The sequence below is a fragment of the Mus pahari genome, chromosome 2, assembly GCF_900095145.1.
Source record: "Mus pahari chromosome 2, PAHARI_EIJ_v1.1, whole genome shotgun sequence".
Taxonomy (NCBI): Eukaryota; Metazoa; Chordata; class Mammalia; order Rodentia; family Muridae; genus Mus; species Mus pahari.
Window position 1 is genome coordinate 128,602,763 of NC_034591.1, and position 25,563 is coordinate 128,628,325.

The 25,563-nt window shown below is 48.2% G+C and overlaps 1 protein-coding gene across 5 annotated transcripts in view; it reads right to left on the bottom strand.

Moving 5' to 3' along the window:
* Positions 1–25,563, bottom strand: part of Srgap3 (SLIT-ROBO Rho GTPase activating protein 3) — a 222,170-nt gene that overhangs the window by 136,618 nt on the left and 59,989 nt on the right. The window lies entirely within an intron of this gene.

Sequence of the window (25,563 nt, forward strand, 5' to 3'; positions counted from 1 at the left end):
CACTACACAGCATGGAAGACAGCATCTCAGGCTAGCTAGCCTGCACTACACAGCATGGAAGACAGCATCTCAGGCTAGCTAGCCTGGACTACACAGCATGGGAAGACAGCATCTCAGGCTAGCTAGCCTGCACTACACAGCATGGAAGACAGCATCTCAGGCTAGCTAGCCTGCACTACACAGCATGGAAGACAGCATCTCAGGCTAGCTAGCCTGCACTACACAGCATGGGAAGACAGCATCTCAGGCTAGCTAGCCTGCACTATGCAGCATGGAAGACAGCATCTTAAGCTAGCTAGCCCACACTGTACAGCACAGCAGAAACAGTAAGAGACTCACACTCTGCAGGGTGGAAAAGAGAATGGACTCATGAAAACTGTCACGCAAACTCCATATGCACGCCGTAACACATGCACACCTGCACTCACACATACACATCAAACATGCACAGTAAACAGATATTTATCTCTACAACGAAATAAGTAATCCATTAAATATGATAAGATGATGCAAACGGGGGAAATAGAATATTAAAGTGCCCTTTAATTTCCACCAGGATGACTGCAAAGAATCTTCATTGCTGAAGGTCATATGGACCAATTTAGGCCCAGTGTTTGGGAGCCTGGGACCTATGTCTGCCTGTCGAGCCTGCTGACACAATTTTAAATCTGGAGAAGCCCCCTGTGCCCTCCGTTTCACTTGCAGGCCATTGTGATAAAGCACCCAGGATCAACCAGTGAGGACCATGCTTCCAGGCCCCGTAGGTGGCCTGAAAACAGCTGACAGCAGGTCACACATGTGGCGCACTGGCTTTGGACACAGCTAAGGAGCAGGAGCCCCCCAGCCCCCAAATCAATATGGCTGTCCTCATCATTTCACGAGGTCCTGTCAAGACCCTGGGCGAGGCGACCAGGCCCTATGAGCCTTAGTTCTAAAGCTATACAGTGGGATCAATCAGAATTTCTACCTCCTAGCATACCTAGGCTTCAGATGTCCTGTGTAAAAATGTGTGAACACTATTGTAACAGGCAGTCCCTGCAGTGGTGGGTGGACAGGCTACACGGGCAGGTTGAGTTTCACCCCCAGATGGTTATTTTATGAGCCACTGAGTGATTTTGAAAATGTGGCCCATCCTGCCTGGGCTTCATTTTCCACATAAAAGGAAGATGGAGACTTCCCTCTCTCCTTAGGTGGTTACGATGAAGTGCATCTATATAGGTAAGGTTGCTCAAAGTTTCAGTAACACAGACAGCTCTGTGGGCCTCGTCCGCCCCGAGCCTCCATCTGACCAGGCTCCCTAAAGCAGACACCCCGTGGAGACAAGCTGGCCAGAGCTCTCATGACAGGGGCTCAAATGTGTGAGCCAAACCCAGGGCAGACCCAGCCAAACCAATCAGCGGCCACAGGGGTACTCCCACCACCCAGCACCCTCTCCCAGGGGAGAGACCACTTCCGACTGGCCATTCTCCAGGGCAGCTCAACCGGGGAAGATGAAGGAGAAGGAAATAAGATTGTTTGCCAGGCCGCCCTCAAAAACAAGCAGAGGGCGTAGGCCCCTTTGCTGGCCTAACATTTGCTGCACTTATGGTCTGGAGGGTAGGTATTTTGAAAATGTAGAGCCCATTGGTTTTCCCTTTGGTCTTTTCCTGTGGCTCACCACTAAAGCCAGAGGGCTAAATTTAGGCCTCTCAGCTGCCAGGCCCAGCTGGGTGGCTGCCATTATCAGAGGAAGAGTGGGGAGGTCAGGTGGGCCCATAGGAACAGGGTTGTAGACCCTCAAGACCTTCCAGACGTGATGATCCTGGCCATCAGCCTAGCCTGACCTATACAGTAATGGCCCCTTGGTGGCCCTGCCTGCCACCGGTGGTTTAACAGAGGCCTGTGCACTGAGGACTGGGTGAGTCAAAGACCCTAGAATAGCACCACTGAGAAACATCAGTCGGAGACACTGACTCTCACCGTGGAAATCTTTGTCACTGTCACCACAAGGGTAGACTCAGCTCACGTCTTTGCGTATGAGGAAGTTGGGGTTGACATTTATGTTTTCCACTGACCCTCCACACACACACACACACACACACACACACACACACACACACACACACACACCCATTATTCAAGGCACTTCACAATGTACCATCATGGCGCCTTCCAAGTGATGTCTCCAGCTTTCCCAGAAGCTGCGAATATTTCTGTTTTACCATGACAGGCCACATGGTTAGTAAATAACCCAGCAGGGTTTGAAACCTGGCAGGCCTTTTTAAAGGACCTTGTACATTTAGACACTAATCTACCACATACATACACTAGGGACAACTGGTCACCCAGCAACTGCTGTTGCAGCTAAGCTTGGACCCTCAACTTCCAGGTTGTCACACTATTTGAACCTCACCCCTACACACAAAAAGAGCTTGTTTCTGCCGTCAGAAAAACAGAGGTAGGATCCAGCCCCATCTGATGTATGAGGAATTTCCACAGCCACGGTTCCCACTAAATGCACACCTGCTATTCCAGGTGTTGGCTGGTCACTTTACAAGTGGCATCCTTACAGGAACTCTTCCTTTCCCTGTCTTTGTACCCGTGCTGGCCTGGCCTTCAGGCGAGTGAAGTTTCACAAACTCACTGGTTCTTGAACCAGCAACACCTGTTATTTCCCAGTGGAAATTCACAGACAAGCTTGCATTTGTACTGTGGAAGCCCAAGCCTTGGATGGGGAGGATTCTGAGTCCCTGAGCCCTCTAGCAGTCCTTAGTGCTATGTTCAGAGGGACAGAGGGCCTTCCTCCTGGGAAGGGAAGGTCACACTATCTGACTTTGAGAAGATACCCATGCTTAGTAAGCCATTGTTTTCAGTCAGTTTTCCATTACTGTAATAAAATACCAGAGAGTCAACTTAATAAAGGGAAGGTTATTTGGGATCACAGTTTCAGTGCATGGTCACTTGGCTTTGTTAGTTCAGGGCTTTAGAGGTGACAAGACATCATGACAGGAGCATGTGATGGTAAAGGAAATGTGTTCAACATATTGTAATCAAGAAGCAAATGCAAGGACAGAAGGGTCCAGATCCCCAATCTGCTATTCATGAACCCCAATGACCTGAAGACTTCCCATCAAGCCCCACATCTGAAGGCTCCAACATCTCCCAATAGCTCTACAAGCCTGTTTGTGATACATGGGACTGTAGGAGACACTTCCAGGCCATTGTGGGCACCCACCATGATAGCCATTAGAACAGGCAGCTGCAGAGCCCTGCCCAGCTCGATGGACACCAGGGGGAATGAGCCCTTCTCCAACCCACTTCTACTCCTCACACCCTCCCTCCCTCAGCATCCCTGTGAGCTACAGAGGCCACTCAGTGAGTCACTCCATCTTTCCAGTCCTCACAGCCTGTGCCCTTTCTGACCCCCTTCTGTCTTCTGTTTGCCTCTTAGGCTTGCCATTCCCAGAGTCCTGATCATATGGCTTCTCTTCCATAAGCCCATCTATGGCTGGCTCTTTCCTTTTTAGTTTGTTTTTTTTTTATCATATTTATTCATTTGGTTGGTTGGTTGGTTGGTTGGTTGGTTGGTTGGTTGGTTGGCTGGTTGGTTGATTTGGAGGAGCATGCCATGGTTCACATGTGAAGACAAAGGAGAACTTGTGGGAGTCTCCTTCCAGGAGATGGAACCGAAGTCATCAGCGTTGGAGACAAGTACTTCTGACTCACTGAGCCATCTCTCCAGCCCTCTTGCCCTGGCTCTTAAGATAAAGGCTCAAATCTTTAACAGAGTCATTAAACCCCTATATGTACTGCTCTGACTAATTTCTTCTTTGGATTGAACATGAAATGTCCCCACAGGCTCACATGTTTGAACCCTTGGCTTCCATCTGATGGCACTGTTGTGGGAGGTTGGGAAACCCTTAAGGAGTTGGGTCCAGCTGGAAGAAGGGGATTGCTACAAGATGGGCCTATGGGTTGTGATTTGGCTCGGGTTCTGCTAAAAGTCTCTCTGCCTCCTAGATTGCCCTTATGATGATGTAACTTCCTGCCTCCTGTTCCCTAATGTCCCCCTCACTGCTCACTGCTATGTCTTTCTCACTAGGAAACTAAAGTCAAAATATACCCCTCGTCCCTTAGGTTGTTTTTATCCAGTATCCTGTGTCAGCACTAATGCTAATAAGTCCTGCCACCACCACCTCCTTTCCACATCAAGCTGCCCCTCAGTCTCTCTGATGCCTCCCCTCTTCTCCCTCCTCCTTCTTCTCTTCGAGGTTTTGTTTTTGTTTTTGTTTTTGTTTTTTTTTTTTTTTTTTTGAGAAAAAGACTCACTATGTAGCCCTGGCTGACCTGGAAAATCACTATGAAGCTCTGGCTGGTCTTGAACTCACAATCCACCTGCCTCTGCTTCCTGAGTCCCTGACTTGTAACCGCTAGGCTGGTTCCTGTTTGTCTTCACAGATGCCAATTTGTCATTCTCCAAACCCCCAGTGTGGGTAAGATGCCACCCCTTCAAAGCCTTGAATCCGATTGTAAATTACACATGATGTATTTGTGAGTATCTGATTAACAAGAAGAAAGCCTAATTAGAGAGAAAACCTCATGAGAAAGGACACTGCTTTAACCTATTCCAGATTCCCCCAATCCACAAATGCTTGTTGAATACACAAGTCAGTGAATGAGTCTTCTTGCTACTGTGTGAACCCAAGTCTACAGTGTGATACCTCTCTTATCTGTGACAGTGTCAGTCTCTGTCCTCAGAGTTAAAGCTACAGCCTTCTATGATGACTGTGGTACTCAGCTGGCCCTCCCCACTGTCCAGCCATGAGCATCATGTCTGTCTTCTATAATCCAGGAATCTAACACACAGTGCTCAGTAATGTTTGCTGGATGGGTGCTCCAACTTCCATCTCATATCCTTGCTCCTTAGCTCTAAGGTCTGGATTTCCCCCACCCCCACTCTCTCCAGGATAGCTCCCAGACACCCTGCAATCCATTCAAGCAACCCCCCCCCCTCTGCTGTTCTCCAAACAATGGGCCTTCTCTAGTTAGACTTGACTTGGGCATCACGGGCAGTGTGTCCTAGATGGAGTGAGTGTGAAAGGGAGAGTCAGGAGGGGATGCAGCTGGCAGCCTGCCAAGACCAGTCCAGAAGGAGTGAGAAGCTGGCCCTGTATCCTCTGCCAAGTCCTTAGCTTTGGGTTGTCCGTGTCCTTGGAAAGTGCTGATTTTGAGGAATACACCCTCAGACATGAAGGATGTAGCTCAGGGAAAGAGAAGGAGACAGCTGCAAACCTCCTTCCACTTGCCAATAGGAACACAGCTCAGCCATCTTCCAGCCCTCTGCCTGTCTGACTGGGCCCCCTGCTCCCCCTCCCCCCACCATGCTCCTCCCTTCTCCTCCCTCCATACCACCCCAAGGCGTGCTTAGCAGATGCAGCATGGAGCAAAATGCCTCCAGGGATGACCAAGAACGTCCTAATGACAAACCATGACCGTTACAACGTGGGCAGTCTGTGTGCTTTCTTCACAAACATCTAGGCCTAGATAGTCAGCGACATTCTTTCCCTTCTGAGGAGGACTGAACAAAGCCCAGAGGGGTAAAGAGATCCATCTGAGGTTGCAACAGAAAGTCAGAAGTGGACACCAAAATGCACTCCTCCCTCCTGAGAGAACCAATGAGAAACAGGACCAGACTTCTCCAACGCTTTGAAGGACTGAACCACACAGACTCAGTCATTTCTCCTCAAAGCTCCATTGTTGCCTGTACCCCAAAATCGACTATCACCCAGCTGCTCTGAGCAAGGAGAAGACAGTGACTGTGGCTGGTCAGCAGCCACTCACCCCAACTCAGGCTTTGATGGGAGGAACCCTGTTGGAGAACCCAGAGCTCACACAGAACCTGAGCTAGTGTGAGCACATGACTCAGGAGGCACAGTTCTCAAAGCTGATTGCAAAATGAACTTGTTCCAGGCCAGCCAAACCTCTGAACACTCCTCCCACAGCTTCCCAAGGGCTGGAGGTGGCAGAAGAGGAATGGCTGGATACATCGGACACCAAGTAACTCTTAGAATGTCATACAGAGAGATCAGAGAAGGCTCTGGGCTTTCAGCTGTTTCTTTGTTTCCATGTACCTACTACAAGGCCACCAGCTCTAAGAAGTGCTTCTTATACCAAGTGACTTGTGAAGTGACCAGTTATGGCTGCCCACATGCCTAAAGACTGGAGGAAGAAAAGGAGGGTGACTATTGGCTTATAATCCTCCATTCATTCATGTTTGGGGAGTCCTGCCCTGTGCTAGATACTGGTGATACAAATATGCACATTTCTATTCTGCTCTGTTGCAATGTTGCCCTGTTTAGAGCAGGCACCCTGGCATCAGCTCTCATAGTGGCTGTGTATGAGGCAGAAAAAAAGAATGCATGTTCACAGTTCCACAGCAAGGTGATAAGATTTCAGCCTCAGCTGGCCCTTCCCACCTCGTGCACCCTGTGCAGTCACAGCCGGGCTTCCATCCAAGGTTTCAATCCAGACTCTGCCTCCTGTTACACAAGCCCAGGCAAATCTATGCCTTTCTGTGAGTTCCATGTCCAGCTGGAAACTGAGGACAATGACAGTAAGCATCTTTGAATGCCACGGAGGATGAAATTAAATACATCGTAGGAAGTGACTAGCACAGAGGACAGTGCAGGTGTTCCCCAGCTTGTGACAGGGTTCCATGCAACCATTTAGAGCAGTCGCCATCTCCTCCTGAGCCTCAGCTACAAGAAGAGGCTGGACTAAGGTTTCTCTATGATAGGAGATGGTGCACCATGACTGTGTGGGGTCTGGACTTTAAAATCATCCTAGCTCTGTTTGACATTTGTGAAGAAGATATAACAGACAGAAAGGACCGGATGAAAGAACGCATTGAAATTTGGATCGGTGCCATTTAGATAGTAGGCTGGAGGCGGGAGGTGTCAGTGACCTTCAGCAGAATGTGGGTCCCCATTGGCCCACGGCCTTCATATTTACAAACCCAATGTTTTGGACACATGGAAAGTTTCCAAGCCTTCAAATGCTCAGGCAACTCAATGAACTCACGGGCTTCAGACTCTGCAATATGATCTTTCTGTTTGGTGCCAGTGGATTTTCTTGATCTTTGTGCCACAAGAACATTCGCATGAAGAGCCTGGCAGCTATGGCAGGAAGAGACAGCAGGCACTGGGGGCAAAGAAGCTGTTGATATGAAATGCAGAGTGCATTCTGAAAGGACAGGAAGAGCAAGAGAATGTGTCACACCCTGACACAACCAACAGAGAGGTTAGCACAGGGCCAGGCACCTCTGGAGGATATCCCAAAGAGCCCGATCCTGGGTCTTCATTCAGGGAGAAGGTGTCATGGCTTTCCTCATAGGACCCCTCTCCCCAAAAAAATCACAAGGACAGTCCCTGTTTTTATTGTTGTTGTAGCATGGAGAGGGACCATTACAAAACGCCCCTGTTGTGTCCTTTCTCCAAACTCTGTGCAGCCAAGCAGATGCTCTTATGACATCATTTTCATAGATGGAGGGCCTGAGCCTCAGGGAGGTGGAGGGACTAGCCCAGGTTACACACAGCACAGCCTCAAACCAGGCCTTGGACTATCCTACTCAGGTGTCTGTCTCCCTCGGCCTTTCAGTTACTGGAAAGGAATGAGGTTTGTGCAGCTCCAAGGGGCATTGTGAAGGCCTCTGGACAACACACTGTTATCCTGAGACCCAGCTTTGTTCTATCCCTCAGCAGGAGGCAGCTCACAAGCCGGAAGATGCCAAACTCACCCTTAAGCAGCCAGCTCCTACTTCCTGTGTCTATACTCCCAAAGTCCTACAGCAGGATATGGTGGGACATTCTAACAGATAGGCCCTGACAAACAGATACCCCCTTACTCCCACACAAGGATCGAGGGAATGTCTCTCTTCAGCCTCCAGACAAAGATTCAGTAACTCTTACATCATTAGATCCGCTCCAAGTTAAAGGTCATCTGTGAGCTTATGGTCAGGACACAAGGCTGAGTAATACGAGCCTGTGGACCTTCCATGACCACATCGTGCAATTCCAGAGCATCTAGATGTGAGCTGAAGTTCTGGCCTCTCTGAAATGGGACCATGCACCGTGAATAGTTGGCAGGGCTACCCTCGCATTGCACAGGGAAATGAAGGAAGGCTTTTGAGTGTGTGAAATGAAACACCTTCTAATAACATAGATGACATGGCTAAGGTTCTCATTACTGACCTGGAAGGCTAGAGAAACATTTTTGTCAGACACTTATTAAAACTTTTATTACTCTTCTAAAAGGGCTGTCATCACCATCACCACCAACAACATCAGCATACATGCTTAGATGCTTCAAAACAGTCCCTATGTCACAACTCAACATACCATATAGAGAGACAGTGACCAAAGTGTATTGACCCACAATCCAAAGGCCGGGTGCCCCAATGCTATACTCATTTCCTGTACTGCCCCACCAAGCCACCGTGGGCCGTGTGACCTCAGTACCAGAGATGTAGAGTCTTCGTCCTGGGCGCTGCATGTCTGAGATGATGACAGGGGCAGGGTCGGCTCCTTCCAGGTATGTGAGGGAAAGCCTGTTCGAGACCTTTCTCCTGGATCCCTGTGGGCTTATCAGCACTGGGATCATTTCCTGACCTCTGCAGTGCCGCCCTCATCCCTGACTCCCAGGTCTTCCCATGGACCTGTCTGTCTCTCTGACTCAACTTTCCCGTCTCAGAACTTGCAGCAGAGCACGCTCCAATGAGATCATTATCCTTTGCCTCTGTAGAGATGCTATATCCAAATAAGGTCACATTCACAGCTATTGGTCACAGGACTTGAAAGAAATCTTTAGGTGGCTTACAATGCAACAGCCCACAGCAGACATCTTCCCTTGATTCTCCAGTCCTGTATCCCCAGCCCACATCCACCTCTCCACCTCTCTGACTAGTTCATGTTTCCAGTCAAGCTGTGGGCTGGAGCTATACAGTGTTAGTCCCATAACTTCAAGACCTTCCGGTCTCTGACCTAATAAGATCCTTTCTTGACACTTGGTGGAAAACCCGCAGATACAAGGTCAGAGGTTTAAAAGGACAATACGCTCAGACTTTCCACTCACATAGCAGAGGGCGCTGGGAGTGGGCGCTACACATGCAGAGTAGAAGGACTTCCCCCAGGACTGGCAACACTCCAGAAGGACCCTAGGAAGGGTTCCTTGCAGAGTTTGAGTCTAATGCAGAATAGACTTAAGATGGCATGGTGACTCCACGAGCAGAGAGGCCAGAGGGAAGAGTAAATAGAGGCAGCTTGGAAGTTGTCAAGGCCAACCAGAGGGGTGGCAGAGCATGGCTCACAGTCACAACCTCCAGAGCGCTGAGCTGAGAGACCAGTCAGCTCCGCTGGAGTGCGGGTGGGAGGGTTAATGCTGGAGGCTTGGGCACATGTAGCCCACCTCTGAGCCAGGAGTGCTTTCCACACGCCTGTGGAACAAGGATGCTTCGGCCAACCAAGCAGTCAGCATGGCACACTCAGTTCACGTGTCACTGTGTACTGCTGACATCACACAGAGGGCATGGTTCTGTGACAAAGTGAAAGTCCTTGTGCTTGTTCTGTGCACAAACCTGGCAGTTCCTAGATGCCAGAGACTCCCTGTTCTTTGTTTTAATGACCTTGGCACTGCCTATGAAAAAGCTGACCCCCTTCAGCAGGTGTCAGCTTCAGTGTGAAGGACACTTATGCAAGACTGAGGAGAAATGAAAATGCAACAGCTCCTATTCTCTGGCAGCTCGCTGCACTGACAGAAACAGGAACCAAGGCAAAGGGCAGGTGGGGTAAAAGCAGCCCCTGGGTATGCCAATAGCAAGAGGCTCCCTGCAGGAGCTCACAACAAAATGGCCGCCTGTGGATGGACCCAGCTTCGCTCAGTCCCTCCAACTCACAGTAGCTTCGAGCACGTGGCTCCTTGTACCTGGCTCCTCGGCTCCTGCCAGACCCCTCCCCACCAGGCCTCCTCTCTCAATCCTTCCGGCTGGAACCTACCTGTTCTTTGCCTTCACATAATAGATACCAATCTCACACTCTGGATGAATGGAAAAACAAAATGTCATCTACCCAGTAGAGCAAAACACTATTCAACCCTGGAAGGAGAGCAGCTCCTGACCCATACCACACCGTGGGTGAACACTGAGGACAGTTTGCTAGTTAAAGAAAGCCAGTCACAAAATGCTGACTAATTATACCTGTGTGAGGGTCATAAATGAGTCCAATTCACAGAAACAGGGAGAGCCTCTAACAGGACTGCTAAAGGCTGGCAGAGGAGGGAAGCAGAGTTAGAGGTTTGTGAGGACACAAACCTCTGCTCAGTTTGCAAGATGAAACGTTCCTGGAGATGGGTAGTGGTGATGCTAACACAGCAGCGCGGGTGAGCGGATGCCCCGTGCACATAAGAGAAGCTAGGATATAACTTTACATTGTGTGCGGTGAACCACAGTTAAGATTGTTTTTAAATGAGGCTAGTGTTTATCAAATGATTAAATAAGGAAGTAAGAATTTCAAGGAGAGAGAGAGGGAGGAGAGGGAACAAGGTAAAGAAAGTAGGAAGTGGGCGGGGGGGGGAGGTTGCAGACAGGGGTACCCATCACTTGATTTTGCAGCAAACATCTTCATGCTGTATGGTTGTAGCTGTTTTCCTGTTGCTGTTCTGAAATACTTTGACAAAAGCAACTCAAGAGAGAAAAGGTTGATTCTGGCTCCCAGCGTGCAGTTACAGTCTATCATGTCATGGTGGAGAAGTCACAGCAGCAGTGGTCACTTTACATCCACAGTTAAGGAGAGAGACAGAGACAGAGACAGAGAGAGACGGAGAGGCATGTGCTCAACTTACCTTTTCCTCTTTATAGAGTCAAGGATCCCAACCTAGGGTCTTCCCAACTCAAATAACCCACTTAAGATAACCTCCTAGAGGAATGCCACAGGAATCATAGTTGATTGTAGATCTCATCGAGTTGACCACTGGTGTTCGCCATCCTACCGAGCATGCCACTGAATAAGCCAGCAAAGGCCCAGGAACAAGAGCCACAGAAAGTATCAGGAACCAAGAAAGAAGCCCTCCTGGCCTGAATTTGCCTGTAAGTGCCAGAAGGATATGGAGTCCAAGGAGGTTGTCATCTTCTACTACTCCAGAAGAACTCCACTGGGTCCCAGGCAAAATGAGAACAGTCCAGGACATCCGGGAAGCCCCCTGTGCATCTCATTTGACCCTCCCACCTGCCTTAGGAAGAGTAATCATGACCCCATTGAAAAGAAGAGGACACTAGGGCAGTCCCCAAGACTCCTCTGTAAGCCCGAGACCTAAGGAAGGAGTCCTGTGGGGAGAGTGGGTGGTATGAAGGGATGAGGGCACGTGGTCATTGTCTAACCGGCTGCTACAGGCCAAGGGTGCCCTCTGAGCCAGCCCCCCAACCCCACAGAACCTCCATAATTCCCTGGAGTGCTTAGGAACACTCAACTATCCCCTACCCTGTCAGCCAGACATCCAGGAGGCTGGCAAATGGCTGGCCCCTTATCCAGATGAGATGCTCTTGCAACATTTGGGCACACGCTTAAAAAACAAACCAAAATCAATTTTGCTATTTAAAGAGAGAAAAGGAAATCAGTCCCCTCTCTGGCCTCCACAGCACAATGTTTATCTCTCTAATGAGGGCACCCCACAGTCTACCTTCTGTTTTGTTTTATTATGGCTTCACATGCATTGTCCTGTCTCCCTAATCAGGTGACAGGAACAGCAGAAAAAGAGGTCATAGTTGTTCTTTGCTTTTCTATCCTCAATTCATAGCCCAGGGCCAGAGGCCACCGAAAGTCCCTCATAAACATTTACAGAATGAGTCTGTGTTTCACGGTGAACTAACTTCTGAAAGGAACACGGAACAGCACTCCCGGAGGGAAGACACAGCTGGATGGTCTGAGAGGAACCTGTGAAATGGATGGGTGGGGCAGTCCAAGCTGGACAGTGAGATGTGGCTTCGTGCCCATGACTTCGGCACTCTGAGTGCCATGCCTGGTACAGGAGGTGCTCAGGAAATATTTGTGGAATTGGGACTATGCCGGGCTACATTCTTCTGATGCCAGTCCTGGTCAGTATAAACCAGCACTTTGCCAGTAAGTCCCAAACTAGGTGTGACCCTTAAGATGCCCTCTACATTTGGAGAGAGACACAGATAAGTTAAACAGAGGCCAGCTGGTCCCACAGTAGGATGGGTCACATTTTCAGTGATTAAAGAGTTTGGACACGTACCAGACCTACTGCTGCCTACACAGTAGATGAAGATTCATAACCCTCCAGGGATTATCTCCCTTCACCTGGTGTTTGTTATACAAGGTTATTATGGAATGACACAGGACAATAAGAAGTGACTGTAGTTTAAAACTGGAACACTACCTAAGAACCAATGTGTTAAAAGCTGGGTCCCTTGCTTGGGATTCTTAGAAGATGGTTGCATAGTTATGAGACGGGGTCTCCTAGAAGGAAGCCTAAGTCATTAGAGGTATGCCCCCAAATGTGGATTATGGAACGTTCCTTATTCTTTCTGACTGCTTCCTGGTGCAATGAAGGACTCCACCCCCTCACGCCCTCTGCTCTCTGCTGCCACAGCCCGAAGCAAAACAACCAAACACTTCCTGACTGAAACCTCCAAACTGTAAACCAAAATGAACCTTCCCTCCTTCCAAGTTGCTTTATCACTGGGACTTGTTAACAATGACAGAAAACACGGGTACCCAGGATATAAAGCCCTGAATAAATATTGTAAATACATGTGGTTACTAACACAAGCAGTAATTCTCTATGAGAAGGATGTATTAAAGTACACATTCTCAAATTTGAACATGGATTCTCACCCACACCCCTATGGGTCTTCTCTGAGGACACATCGATACGAGTCTGTGGCTCTTGGCCTATGTCTGGGAGGCCCTTGTTTGCTAGTCGTGCTTTATGAGTTGTCTTCTAACACTTTGTTGTGTTAGTTACTTTCTCATCGCTATGACAAAAGAGTTTACTTGGGCTCAAAGTTTGAGGGTTTATTCGTGTCAGGGAAGGATAGCTGGTCACGTGGTATCCACAATCAAGAAACAGAGAGACACACAGAAGTATGGCAGTTCAAAATCCTGCCAAGTCAACAATGGAGACTAACCACCCTACCTGCTCTTTCTAAAGTCTCTATTTTAATCTTTTCTATGCTCGGGATCAAAACCCCGGGCTGTCACAGGCTGTGCAAGGGCAGTGCCATGAAGCTATACTCCAGTCCAAATGCTGAGACTGACTCCAGGGAGCCATGCCATGAAAATCCAGGGAAACCAACAGCATATACGTCCCTCTCTCCTTAGGCAATGGTCTGACTTCCAGACACTCAGCGAGTGCTATGCATACCAAAGGCAAACCAAGCCTTCACTTTATGGTGTCTCCACTAGGTAGAAGATAATGACACCAGCCATACAGCCAACAGTCGTATAAGATATAATGTTTAAACTCATAGCTCTTTATATAAATTCATGAGATATAGTACGATGATCTATGTAGCCAATGTATAATGATCATGTCAGGGGAGAGAGCATTTCCAACTTCCTAAATATCTTTAACATTTTTGATAATACACAGAAATTGTATATATTTATGAGGGAAGGTGTGATGTTTTAATACATTGAGACAATGTGGAATGGTCAAATCAGGTGACTGACATCAGTGATTGACATGAGGTGATTTACATGTCCTTTTCTTTATCATCACCATTTATTTGGAGCCTTTCAACTACTCTCTTCTCATGATTCATAAAATATATACTAGATTGTGTGTGTATTAAAATTTAAACCTGCAGTTGAAATGGGCTTGAGGAAAGGTTCAAAGAGCCCTGAGAACACACAAATGGAAGGCATTAAGTAGATCAGAGGGAACATAAAGTTCAAGGTCCTCATACAGGTTTAAGGAGGAAGCAGCAGAGTGAATTCAAGTAACCCTGAGGCCGTGGCATCTGGGACCTTAGAGGTCATGCTTAGGTGTCTGATGTGAGTGTCTTTCTTGGTAGAAGCTTCCATTGTATTCTCAAGAGTTCCATGAACCTGGCTTAGATTCAAAGATCCCATTGTCAGAGTCCCACTGTAAGTGTCACTGGCTTCTTCCATGGACTGTCAGGCCATGAACTTGGACACTGAGATCATCTGTAGGTTTTTTGTTTGTTTGTTTGTTTGTTTGTTTTATTTTTGTTTTTTGTTTTGTTTTGTTTTTTCAAGACAGGGTTTCTCTGTGTAGCCCTGGCTGTCCTGGAACTCACTTTGTAGACCAGGCTAGCCTTGAACTCAGAAATCCACCTGCCTCTGCCTCCCAAGTGCTAGGATTAAAGGCATGCGCCACCATGCTCGGCCATCTGTAGTTTTTATTTCACAAATACCTATGTCCTTTTCTTACCTCCATCCCATACTTACACCTTGTTGTCGCTGGGGAGCTAATTCTACTTTTAACTCCTGAAGAGATCATGTGGCCCTAAGCCGGCCATAAGAAAAATGGAACCCTACTCTGAGATGGGCCTGTGGTAGAGCAGGCTCAATGGATGTCAGTGCCAGGACTGTTGGAGCAACTGCTAGCCTAAGCTCTCCCATGTATGGCGGTTAGTAGACATCAAGCCTAGGGCCACTATAAGTCACCCCAAGAGCTCCAAGGATGAAGCTGCCTGTAACAGTAGTCTGAAAACCTGGAGGGAACCCTCCCTCCCTTGACAACATCAGATCCAGACGGCCCATAATCAGAGCTCTCCCTTGTCAATCACGCAAGCCAAAACGTGCCTCTTTCCAGCACTTCTGAATTGCATTTCTGCAGCCAGTGGTTCTTAGGGATACATCTCAAGTTTTAAATAAATGGATAGTGAAATGTATGGCTACACAGGCGCATAGCATCGGGGCCTCTTGAGTCTCAGGCCAGGCTTGACAAAAGCTCATCAGCTGCCAGCTCCTTTGCTGCCTCTTTGCTCTGTTGCCCCCCTTCCCCACAGACCTCAGGATGAAGCAGGATTTTGCCTCTTCTTTTTCTAACCTCAAAGACCCAGGAACAGAAACAAGTGGAGTATGATGTTTGTTCCTGGTGTAGACCCAGAGATGACCCCAGAGACTAGTTTCTTTGTGGCTGGGACAGGAACAGCCTGGAAAACCCTCAGGCCACAGCTGAAATGGTTGCTTGAACCAACTTCAGTTCCTCTGCTGCAATTTCAGTCCCCGGAGCACTGCCCATCTCCCCTCTCAGGACTCTTGTCACTCTCTGCCTCTCTCCCGTCAGACCAGGTCCTTGATAACTCCAGCCTCGACGTTTCCCTTCTCCTTCCATTTTTAAAGTTGTAATTCATATAGCCTTTCACTTATCTAAGCAATCCATTGACTAACAGTCCATTGCCTAAGGTTTAACATGTGCCCCTAAAATCCACTCTCCACAATCGGTTAAACTGGTCTCAGAACTCAGATGAACTCTGCAAACATTTCACATCTTCTCATTGGCCCCGAATTTATTCCCTAACTTTATTGGGCTGAGCAAGTCCCTGCCTGGTCTGAATTTAAGTTCTTCTTCTCCCTCACTTAACAAGGAAGTCACCTCTTCCTGTTACTGAGGTCTCAGCTACCTGGTCACACCCCCTAAAGGAGGCCGAAGCCTAAGCACTGCCAGATTCCTTGACCTCCCCGCAGCTCTCTGTAGCTCTCTGTATGTTCTTCTGCCCGTCTTAGGTAGGAGGGCCGGACTGCCTAATAACACAAGCAAGCACAGAGGTGACCGCTCCCGTCAACACTCTGGCGTCGGACAGACCTGAGTTTGAGCCCTAGAGAAGTGGCCTGGGGGAAGTTACTCATCCCAGCCAAGGCTTCAGTTCAATATCTGGGAAGTGAGAGCAATCAAAGGCACTAAAAGGCTCCCTGTTCATTATCGATGCTCTTGTTAAAGATGCCACCTAAGGTTGGCACCGATGGGCTTCTGGAGGCAGCAGCATAAAACAAATAAAACAAGTCTACAAAGAAGCTAGACATAGAGTTCCTATACTCCTTATGCCTTCACTTTTCCACCTGTACAGTGGGCCTTTGACCCTGATGTGTGTCTCATAGGCCAGGGAAGATATCCAGGGAAGATGTCCAATGAGAGAACAGCAACTAACACCACCCCTGTAGAGCTTTGCAGGTCACAGCGCACTCCATAGTGCCACCGAGTCCTCGTAAGACAAAGCTAGGAAGACACACCATGCAACTCGTAAGTGATTAGTAAGTTCAGTCCAGGGACACAAGGCCAATAAATACTTCAGATCTCTCTACAAGTCAAGCTGCCCAACGGTGAGGGCTGCCAGGCCAACATTTCCAAGAGTCTGTCCCATTCCTTGGCACAGTAAAGGGATATTTGACAAGTCAGAAAGACAAAGAGAACAATGCTTCAGGACATGTGTGTGGGTGCTGGGGGTGTAGCTGAGTTGGTAGAGTGCTTGTCTAGCATCCATGAAGCACAGAATTGGTTCCCTAGCACCTCATAAATTAAGTGTGGTGGTATATCCTACAATCCCAGAACCTGTGAGGTAGAAGCAGGAAGGTCAAGGTCGTCCCTAGGTACAGAGTGAATGTGAAGTCAGCCTGGACTAAATAAAATCTGAGAGAGAGAGAGAGAGAGAGAGACAGAGACAGAGACAGAGACAGAGACAGAGACAGAGACAGAGAGAGACCATGGCAATGAGGTCTCCTCTGCTGACCTTGATAATCACAGGAAAGGGTTATCTTATCTTCAAAAAAGACGCATGGTCAGCCCATAGGGAAAAAGAGAGAGGAAGGGATACCCGCATACAAGTGGCACCTACTAGGAAACCTTTACTAGCTAGACTCTGTCTTCAAAACACAGGCTCCTAGGTTCCCACAGGAGTTAATGAAGGTTAAGGATGAGATAAGCTGGCAGCCATACCATATACCCTCATCACCATGAAGGACCTAGATCCAGGGTGTCAGGACAGGCCCAGATACTGTGGGGTATACAAACATCACATCTGACCCAAGTAGTATGGACAAGGATCACAAAGAGAGTAGAGTCAGAAGAGGTGGGCAAAAGGACATACCCTGCAATCACACCAGAAACCCAAAGCCAGCAAGCTTCCCGAAGTCCAGTCAGTTCTTCAGAGCATTGCTGAGTTCCTGGGTCCAGGCCACTCTCTGGCTATCCTTGGTCCATGCAGCTCCCAGAGAAATGTCCCTGTCTGAGAAAGTACCAAGGATCTCTCCCTACCCTTTGCAGGTCCTGAGCTGCATCAGTCAGAACAGGGCATCAGAGGGTACCTGCCAACATCCAGTTTCCGGGGTGGAAGGGCTTTTCTCAGTGTCCTAAGTAAACTGTCTAATGGGTTCTGTAGCAGGAAGTGTCAGCTGTTTGGGAGTGAGTGACACTATTCAAAGACTAAGGACAGTAGACATGAGGCTCTAAGAAGTTCCTAGTGTTGATCATTTCCTTGTCTTAAGGATAGAAAGGCCAACTAAAGGGGAAAGTAACTATGTTCATTTTCTGTTCCTTCTGGAATGAAGTTGCCCAGATTCAAAACTTAATAGAATCCAAATGTATTGTCTCACAGCTCCATAGACCATTAGTCCAGATGGATGGATCTGGGTTTTCAGTAAGGTCATACAAGGCTGAAATCAAGTTGTCAGAAAGAAACTCTTACTGGAAGATTCTAGAAGACTCGTTTTCTGGGTAGGTTATGGTTGCTGCAGAATCACTTACAGTTAGACTGAGGGTCTCCATTTCCTGGTGAGCTTCCAGTGTATAGATGACACCTTTAGTTCCTCTGGCCTCTCTTCACTTGTTCTATGGGACTCCTGCATTTCAGAGTCAAACATGGTACATATAGAGCCTGCCAATTCCTCCTCTTCCTCCTCCTCCTTCTCTTATTTAGTTTGGTTTGGTTTGGTTTGGTTTGGTTTGGTTTGGTTTGGTTTGGTTTGGTTTGGTTTGGTTTGGTTTATTGAGGTGGTCTTACTATAAAGCCCAAGTTGGCCCCAAAATCCTCCTGCCTCAGCCTCCTGAGTTCTGATACAAGTGTGGACCACCACACCCAACTAGTTCCCTTCTCTGCTTCTATCCAGAGAAAGTTCTCCGCTTTCAAGACCTCATATGCCTATAGTGACCCCAGGAGGTGATCCAACATCATAGTTTAAGATTGTTTTAGGATGCACGGAGTCATCCTCCCCAAAGATAGACTGCAGTTCTGATCTCTGAATGTGACCATTAATCATAATGTCTTACAGAGGTGAGCAAACTAAAAGGAGGCCACCAGGGCAGATCGTGACCCAATATGGCGGATACTCTCGGGCACCACAGAAGAAGGATGTCATGAAGTCACAGGGAGAAGATGGCCCTGAACTGGAAGGAGGCAGCTGCAAGCCAACAACTCTAAGGATTGCTGGCATGTGCCCAAAGCCGGAAGAAGCAAGGAAGGAATCTCTCCCAGAGCTGTCAGCGAGGATCTATCTGCAGGTGCCTGCTTCCAGACTTCCAGTCTGCAGAATAGAGAAGCAAGGCATTTCTGTGGGTCTAAAGCCAAGCAGCCTGGATGCCGCCCTGCAGCAAGGGCCTTCCGCAGCAGCTCACCTGCTCTCCTTGGGTCGTAACCACCCCCCCCCATGAGCCCTGTGTTTATGCTTTGATCCCCAGGGTGGCACTACCAGGAAGTGGTGGGACCTTCAGGAGGTCCCCAAGTCATTTCAGACACATATGAACAGGACTATGGGACTGTGGAACCTTCCTCTGTCTCTCCTTTGCTTCCTGTGTGTGTGGGGTGGGGGGGGGGGGGGGGGGGGGGACGGACTGGTCTCTACCGAGATCTCCTATCACGACATGCCTTCTTACCACAGACTGAAAAGCAATGAGGTCAACTCACCACTAAAACTTCAGAAACTGTAAGGTGTAATAAATAAACCTTTTCTCTCTATAAATTAACCATCCAGGGCATCTGTTATAGTACCAGAAATGGGACGAGCATATGTCCATAGGAAGAGTCACGACGTGTAAAATATTATATACAAATGTGCGCCAACCCAAGCCTGAGAGAGCACATTCTAAGATGTTAACAGAGTATCTGTGACAGGTAACAGGGCCTTTCAATTTCAACGCCTCTGAAATATCTGAACATTTATAGTCAGCTCGTAATGTTTTTTTCAATCTTAAACTATTCTTAATTTAAGCACACACCTCCCCCAGGGAACCAGTTGAGCATGTCCCTCCACACCCACATGCTTATGCCATCATGTTAAAACACAAATTTGCTATCACAGATGCACACTGTAACATTTGCCTAAAGACCTCCTCATCAGCATCAGCCCTAACTCCCACCCCCCAGCACAGCCCCCGCAGCCCCTCCAGCTGTGCCCAGAGCTGAAACTCAATCCTCTATGGCTTTGCCTCTTTTGTGCAACCAGATGCAGTAACCACTCCAGCGCCTCTCGGTTCTCAGCTTGCAAGCTCCTGAAAGGCTCTTTGTTGCCAGGCAGAATGCTTTCTGGGGCAGTCTGAAAAAACACTCTCTGCAGACATTTCCATCTGCTCTCAGAAGGCGCCGCTCCATAGAGGCTGAAGGAAGAAAAGAAACTTCACCAGGGTCCCTAACCCCTCCACCCCTCTGCACCACTCTGCCCGAATCTACTGCCTCCTCCCAAACTCAATTCATCCATCTGCAGAGGGATGGAACAAGGTGGTGCCAGCAGCCACAGTGAGGAGATGCCTGACAATGCACCTCCTCTCTCTCGGTCAAGGCCTTTAATATGAGTTTCCAGGGTCTGAAACCATTTTGTTTCACAGCAAAAGCACAGGGTTAAAAGGGGGGACTTGTAGCAGGTGATACATGTCTTCAACCCTAACACTTGGGAAACAGAGGAAGGAAGGTCGGTAGCACAAGGCAAGCCTAGGCTACAAGAGATTCTGTCTCAAGACATCAGAACTATGTGAATGGGCTTTGCATCTGCCTTGATAGACATCTGAGCGACAGTGGATGCTGGCCGTAGGTCCTTCAGCCTCAGGTTTTACGTTTTGAGATCCTCTGATTCTTACAACAGGAAAAGGCAGAACTCGGGTTCAGTGTGAAGCTTAAGGTGACCGTGCTTAGCAGGTGTTTGCTGCTCTCAGGAATGCCATCATTGTCATCAGATACGCAGCCACAGAGCCTGCCCTGACAGCAGTTACAGCCTGGAATGGGAGCCAGGCAGAGTCTCTGAGTAAAAGGCATTATGTGGAAGCTGAGATCCAGTCGATGATTAAGAGATCACTTACAGTTAATAGGAAAGGTTAGAAGAGGTGATCCACCAGCCCAGCTCCTCAGGATGCCAACCCTCTTCCCAGGAGCATCTTCCCCACATCCAAACCCTGCCCCTAAGCAAGAGGCCTAAATGAGTCCCAGCCCCATCAGCATCTTCCACAGCAAACAGCCAGGGTCTTGCTTGTCCTGAAGTCCCAGTCTGCTGGCTGCACACGTAAGTTGCCATCACCCTTGTGTCCCTTGTTCTTGTTCCTCCTCCCTAGACTGAAGTCTCCCCCGGGGATCCCTGGCCCCACCTCCCCTGTGCCGTGTTCTGTCCACCTGCTAGACTTAGGTGTCTTCACCAGCACTGTTGACCCCATTTGCCTGCATCCAGCTCCTCTCCGGTTGAACATCCTTGAGACCCACACAGCATTTCTGTCAAGCTGAGCTTCATCCCCCATCTCCTTGGTCTATGCCTTTTCCAACTTCCGTCATTAGACACTCTGGTGCTCCAGAAAAGGCAAGAGAGAATGGAGGATAGAGTTCTCAGAGGAAGGAATCATCTGTAATTGACGGCAGGAGAGGCTGGTGCATCAGTGGGCTCCCACTTATAAGGACTTTGAAGGGTAAGAGTTGAGAAGTTTTTGATGCATGAGATAAGAGTAAAGAATAGAAACAGGGCCTAGAGAGATGCCCCAGCAGCTTAGAGCACTGGCTGCTCTCCCAGAGGACCCAAGCCCAATTCCCAGAATCCTTGTGGCAACTCACAACCATCTGTAACTTCAATCTCAAGGGATCTGATACCCTCTTCTGGTCTCAAAAGGCACCAGGCATTTACATGATATACAGACATATGTGTAGACAAAGCATGGGTACAAATTAAATAAATAAATAAATAAATAAATAAATAAATAAATAAATAAGCAAGTTTAAAAAGAAGCAAAGAAACAGACTGCAAAGAGCTTGAGTATGGGCTGGCAAGATAGCTCAGTGGGTAAGGCAGTTGCAACCAAACTCAATGACCTGAGTTCAGTCCCTGGTACACACATGGTAGAAGGAAAAAAACCAACTCTCAAAGTTGTCTTCTGAGTCACACACCTTCTGGGAGGGGGAAAAGAGCTTGGGTTTTAAGTTTGATCTCTTCCAAAAGGCTCCCTAAATGGACTGGACAGAGGGGAAGGCAGTAAGCAGATGGTACTGCGCCTTGCTGACCAGTACCCCTAGTCTCCACTAACTGCCAAAACGGTCAGTTCAGCATTCCCCAACCTCCCTGCCCTTTTCAAACTCTGGACCAGGTACAGATAATCACCAGCTCCCACTTGACCCAGGATGTCCTCTACCCTTCCCACTACCTCAGAGAATACCAAGCTCTCAAAACCATGGCCTCTGGACTTGAAGTCTCCCATCCTTGCTCCATTCTTCTTGCCTTCAAAGCCTAGTTTAAAAGGTTCCTCCAAGGGAGCCTTGCCTACCTCTCCCAGAGAGTCTGTCTTCTTTCCTCACCTGTGCTCTCAGTGCCTCTCTTACCTTTACCATACTACCTCGTGATGACTTTCCTGAGGTTGGTCATCACACACACACACACACACACACACACACACACACACACACACACACACACGTATGGACAGAGAGAGAGGAGGGAGGGGAAGGGGGAGATGGAAAGAACACAAAATCCATGATTATGCAAGTTCCTAATAGGAAATGATGCATAGTTACATAAAAACTATACACTTAACCCTACTACCGACTTCCAGTCTCCTCTAGATTATTTACATCAAATACATGTAAGTAGGAAGCCAGCAGTCACTGTATTGTTCTGTTTAGGACATGCTGACAGGGAAATCAGTCTGTCTTTGTCCAGCATGGACAGTTGGGTTTTTTTGTTTTGTTTTGTTTTGTTTTGTTTCCAAATATTTTTGAATGAATGTCAGTTGAATCTTTAAGTGCAAAAACACATGTGTGTCTAGGGAAGAATATGTCTTCCTGTGCCATTCCTTCTGTAACAGCACTGGGGACAGTCCGTAAGTACTTGCTGGCCATATTCCTAACACCACCTTGTGCTAAATGTACCTCTTGGGCAGAGCTATCCTCCAGGCTAAACTGACTCCATCTTCATGAGGTCATCTGTGCCTATGGGTTAGAGCCCATCAGCATCTGCCCTGTGGACCATTGGTATTCCCTCTGAAGAGGAGGGCTGGGGAGGGCCACTGGACCCTCACCCGCTATCCCAACTGCTTTTTCCAGTGAATTGCCTACAACTTTATGCGATGTTCATGTAGCCTTGGGGGTCTAGGGAAGGTGCTAGAGGATATAGGCCGGGGAAGGTTGCATCTGTGTGACTATGTGGAAGCCATCATCTATGCAGATGCTCTGGGGTCAACCACACTCCTGACATAACCTTCCATCCATGTTCTTCTCTGTAAGTGAACCTAATAAACTCCCTGGTTCCTCGGAGCCATCTGTGGTGGAACTGTACTTTGGTTTGCTGGAAGGACCTTAGGAGAAAGGGGTAGATGCAGTTACATCTCCCCCAGGGTAAGAATTTTGGCAACAACACTAAGTACCTGAGATATAAAACCCATACATAGGCCTCATATAAGTCACCAACCAAGATTACTTCCCCCATTTTACAGATACAAGCTCACCAAAAAGGGAGACGAAAGAACAAAGCAAGCCAAACTCAAACCCACGTATGCCCATCTGGCCCAGGGAATAATCACCGTGCACCCTTGGGTGGCCTGGATAGATGTTTTATTTGCAGTTATTGAAACCTACACAATTTGGGTCAGTCCGATCAATAGGCTCCATTTGAATAAACACTGGGGGCAGTGTATTCTACAGAGGAGTGGCTTGATAGTTGGACAGCCCCAGAGCAAGGTCAATTAGCCTTCCCCATAGCCACCAAACACTACATTCTCCCCATATCTTATTTTTCCTTTGGCAACAGTTTTCACAGCCATCTTCCCGATCAGGGAGGTGGACAGATTAGCTGAGGAAAGGGCTTGGGGAGGATTTAATCACCATTAGTTTCCATAATTGAGGGTAGATGAACGGTAATTAAGGGGGAACCACACCAACACAGGTACAAACCCTGTGCTAAGTGCCTAGTGTTCATCCTCTGTGTGTCACCTTCCTGTCATTCTTTGGAGTCAGGGCAGCCTCTACCACCCTCCTCATCACCAACACAGTGGCTCTCTTCACCTGCTCCTCCTCCCTCTCCGCAGCACCTCCAACATCTCTTTCCTAACCACCATCTTAGTCCCTGCCCTCAACCCTCTTGGCCTGCATATCCTAAACTGCTGCCCCTTCCTCTTTGTTGATGGAGTATATCCCTGTCGCTTTCTTCTCGGCATTCACTTTGATCTGTTAGGCCCTCTCTTGAGCTTCTTCTTGTCTCCTGCTTGTGTGCTCCCCAAGTGACTTCCAGCAAACCACGTACGATATGTCCTATATGATCAATGCATCCTCGGAGCACCTTCGTATCTCAAAGGCCATCAAATACAGAAACAGAACTCAGGTCCACAGCCAAACTTCACACTCACCCAGCACACAACCCACCTCTGGGAGCCTAGAGAGGCAACAGATCTGGAACCCTGACCTGAGTTTTTTCCTGTAGCCATCCCACATCAGAAGGAGGTAGAGAAAGGAAGGAAGGTATCCTGTACATACGCATAACTGCTTATAACAGACAGGAGCTGAGTGTCACAGCACACACCTGTGATCCAGGTAACACGGGAGGTGGAAGGAGCCTAGGAATTCAATGTCATCCTCGGAACATAACCAGCAGGAGGCTAGCCCAGAATTCATGAGACTTTTTCAAAGCAAAACAAGAGACAGCAAACAGCAGCCTGCGCATGTGTATGGCTTCCTACATGTGTGCTATACCTCAATAACAGGGACAAAGCACACAGAGCTTGGATCAACAGCACTAAACAACTGTCGCAGAGCAGAGAAATAAAAATGTTAATTCACTTTTCTGGTCCTAATAACATCCCAGGGAAGCCTGCACAAGGGAACTGTCTGGATTATGAGCAGGTAATTGTCTCCATTTGTGATGCTATACAATCATCCATCTTCAGAAAGCCTGGCAGAGTGGAAGGCCCAGAGGGAGGGGTATAAAAGATAGTCTGAGCTACCTTTTCCTTAACCAAAGGAGGAGATTCAGAGAAAGAGCCTGGCTCAGCCCAGCATCCTCTGCCCCTCCCCCTCTACCTTTTCTGGCACTCCAGTGTGGACAAAAGCTGAGGTTGCAGGGGCTGCATCTTCCCATGGTTCCTGGGTAGCCTAACAAGGCCAGTTACAGCACAGCACATTTTCCTCCCTTTGATGTATGATCGCTTAATTCCTCCTTGATTGCTTTTCAAAAGCAATGTAAATTAATGTGAGCCCACACTGGGAGCCCACAAAGGGCAAGGCTCTCTGTGAATCATTAGTGCATGATAATAAATGCAAATAGAGAAAGATGCAAAAATGGCCTCAAAGCTAGAACTTTCTTATCCTGAGCCTCTTCTTCTCACTGGGGGATTCTCTCTGCACCCCTGAAGTACACCAGGAGAAGGGAAGCCAGACGCTGACAGAGATTCAAGTATCTGTCAACTTGACAGGGTTTAGAATCACCATGGAAACACATTGTGGGTGTGTCTGTGAAGATGAGCCACCATCCGTTGGACTGGGTTCCCAGAACGAATAAAAAGGAGGAAGCAGGCTGAACACCTGCATTCATCTCTCTGCTTCGGGACTGTAGAGGCAATATGACCAATTTGCCTTTCAGTCCTGATGTGGTGCCTTCCGACCGTGATGGTCTGCACCCTGGCACTGGTGCAGGAACAATCATGCCTTCCCTCCCTGCCTCCCTCCCTTCCTAGCTTGCTTTTCTCAGGTATTCCGTCACAGCAACATAACTACTACTTGTCTAGATGCGTGCCACTTAAAGAACGTATTGTCACATTCAAGGACCCACGATAAGTTTGTCCCACTTGCCCGGGATTTTTCCCTATCAACCTTAGCTCTGCCAATCTTGTCGAGTTTCTCTTCTTGAACCTTGGAGGTTTGAGCATGCTGTCTCACCTCTTACACCACAAAAGGTTTAAGTGTTTAAAAGCTTGCCCTTACTGTGCCAGAGATTTGGGAGCTTTAGGGGGTAGGGTCTAGTGAGTGGGAGGTTCTAGGTAATTAGGAACATATTCTCATAAGGGATTAATACAGTTCTCATAGGCCCCTAAGTTACCTTCTCCAAGAGTAAGTTATTTAAAAAAGAAAGGAAAGGAAAGGAGAGGAGAAGGGAGGGGAGG